The following is a 2,997-nucleotide window of genomic DNA, read 5'->3' as shown; positions in this document are numbered from 1 at the left end:
TATATATGTATTTTAGGGAATGGTCTACAGGGTGTTTGGGGTCTCGCTATATTAGATAGGACTTGTAGAAATCTGCCTGTTTTCAGCCTCCCAAGAGCTGGGATTACAGGTGTGCACCACCACGCCTGGTCTCAGTTGCCATCTCAGTGTACCCTGAGGGCATGGCCGGCACAGCAGGCCCAGGGATTGAACTCCTGCTCCTGAGCCTGCTTGCAGGGGCTTTAATCTGCTGAGCTATTTGGCTGGCCCTTGTTGGCAGATGTTGCTTCCGTATCTTGGCTACTGTGGAGGACGCTGAAATGAACACTGAAAGTGTCTCTTGGAGTTACTGAATTCATTTATTTTCCATCTATACCCATGGATAATATTGCAGGACTATGGAGCAATTCTATTTCAATTGTTGGAAAGCCCATTCTACCATTCTTCAAAAATGGCTGCATTAGCTTACAGCCCCACATCAGCGTTCCCCATCGGTGTGCAGCGGTGCCCCAGGCTCCACACCTCAGAGCAAGCACCGTTAGTCATTCACCCAGCCGTTGCAGCACGTGTGATGAGACGTGTTCTTGGGGTTCTAATCTGCGCCTCTCTGATGACCACATACGGGCACTTCCATATGTCTGTTAGCCATTTGTACCTGAGGAAGAGGCTGTCTCTTAAGAAATGATGTTGGAGAAACCAGACATTCATCAACAGACAAAGGAAGTTGGGGGCTGGGAGATAGCTCAGCCATCCAATCCCTGCCTGACAAGCTTAAGGACCGGGGCCGATCCCTGGTACTGCATGCCATGCCAGCCCTGCCCCGGGCATGGCATGGTGGCACATGCCTGTAATCCCAGCTCTGAGGAGGCTGAAACAGGAGGATCATTACAAGTCCAAGCTGCATAGTGAGATCCTGTACCAAATAAATAAAATTTAGAGAAGGAAATTGGGCCCTCAACTCACCGCATATGGACAATCAACCCAAATGGGGTTGGATCTGAAAATATTAAGATCTGAAGCTAGAAAGAGACTAGAGGAGTGCAGAGGGAGTGCTCGGGGAGCAGTCACCTCTCTTGGTGCCCCGAGGCCAGGGGTAGCTCTAGTTCCATAGGATTCTGTCTTTATGAAAAGAGGAAGCTGAGGCGAAGACAGGTATGGAATGGAAAACGCAAGGGGCCTCTGGGAGAAGGTGGCCGCCCACAGCCAGAGGGAAAGGCCTCGGAGAATCCCAGGCTTCTAGCACTTGGATCTGGGCCGAGACCACCCTGTCTGTGGAATGTTGTGGGACTGCCTGGGTGGGCTTCCACTGGGTTAAGCAAGAAGAACACATTGAGAGAGTGGCCCCAGGGAGCCCACTCTTCCAGCTTTCTTCTCTAATAGTTCACAGTCATGTGGACTGCAATGAGGAAGCTACACCTGGGCAGCATCCCTGGCACTGGGCTCCGTGGGCGGGTTCTGTCTGCTGTTCCAGGCGGGAGATGAGGGCAGGAAGAAGCCCCCACTGGCTTGGGAGGACGTGTGCAGGACCTCGCCCCCTACAGAGGATGCACACAGCAAGGCGGTGCTCACCTGGTGGCCCTTGGGGACAAGCCATGCTATACCTCCATGTTTTACTTTTCTCTGATTATTTCCCAACGTTAATGAATATAAGCTTTATTAGGATCATTTTTAGGGAAAGAAAACCCAAACATTTTAGAGATAACTAAAGGACATTACCAAAAGGAGTTGTTCCAAGTCTACACATGAAAGAGAAGATAGCAATTGATTAGAAATCTACTAACCAGTGCTTTTGGCCAATTAAATCAGAGAATGACTCAGAATGACTCAGAATAATTTTCAAGTAGAATATTGTGTAGGATTGACTGAAACAGAATTATTAGTGCAAAAGAGAAGACCATTAGAACAATTGGCTGGAAGGCTATGAAGCGTGGTGACCTTTGACTATGGAACACGTGTATCTTCCCTTTCCATTTAATGGAGTTTGATCCATAGATCATGCAAACCAGCCCTTGCGCTACCTATGCTGACACAAGCATCCCTCACACTGTGTTCTAACCAAATCAAGTGCTTGAGGAATCAAATATAGAAGCAGCCTCAAAATTAGGAAGAAACATTTAGAAAAATGATACCCACTATGGTAGGAAATGAGTTCTGGAATTAAGAGCATCCTGGGAACTGGGCACAATTCAGTCCTAGGAGCAGGCTAAAAAAGGCTATTGAAAGTTGATTTCCTCATTGCTGAGTGCCAGATCCAAATGCAATTGCAGCAGAGAAATTAGCATTAGATTATTGCGTGGCAGTTTTGAAAAACTGTGTCTTGGCCAATTTATTTTCCTAAATCTATATAGCGCTAGCTAACATGAGTCAGGCTGTAATGTGTTTCAGGCTCTGTCTGCTTGGTGCCAAACCCTTTCGTTGAAGAGTGAAAACTGTATTCATACAGATGCAGATGTTTTATAGCTCTAAGACACTAAATATTTCGCTGTGTTTCATTAATACGAATCACAGTTTATACAAGTTTTGAATGGGAACAAGCAAGAATTTGCCTGCTGTGTGGGGCTTTGGGAGATGGAGTGTGGAGGATGGCAGTCATTTCAGCGGCTGTCTGGTAAGCCTCACCCCGGCTTCCCCAGTGGGGGGATACTCAGACCTAAGTTCACCACGAAGCCCATATGGCTTGTGCTCACCTTGCCCCACCTCTGCCGCACCGACATTCCTGGGCCCCTGCTATGTCTTCCAGAAGTTTCTGAGACCAGGATTCCTGTGAAGGTGATAGGGGGAAGTGTTCCCAGGGAGTGGGGAAGAGGAGGGAAAGAGAGGGTGGGAAGCAAGTGAAGGCAGATGTCAGGGCCACTACACTGAGAGGCCCTTGGAGCAGGGGCAGGACTGACTCAGCCCTATGGGCTCTCTGAGGACAGAGTGGGTCAGGATGGAGGATGCTGGCTGGGGCCATAGAGGGTGGGCAGGTGGAAGGGACAGAGCCTCCAGCATGGCCTTCTACAGAGTCATGTTCTGTAT

The 2,997-nt window shown here is 48.7% G+C and overlaps 1 pseudogene; it reads right to left on the bottom strand.

Moving 5' to 3' along the window:
• The window catches only part of LOC101584163, a 90,499-nt pseudogene extending 87,806 nt beyond the window's left edge, over nt 1-2,693 (bottom strand).
• Nucleotides 2,694-2,997: the final 304 nt, after the last annotated feature.

Source organism: Octodon degus, unplaced genomic scaffold (assembly GCF_000260255.1).
Source record: "Octodon degus isolate 3935 unplaced genomic scaffold, OctDeg1.0 scaffold00054, whole genome shotgun sequence".
NCBI classification, from domain to species: domain Eukaryota; kingdom Metazoa; phylum Chordata; class Mammalia; order Rodentia; family Octodontidae; genus Octodon; species Octodon degus.
Note: the sequence above shows the minus strand (reverse complement) of the source record. Positions and strands in the feature narration are given on the sequence as shown.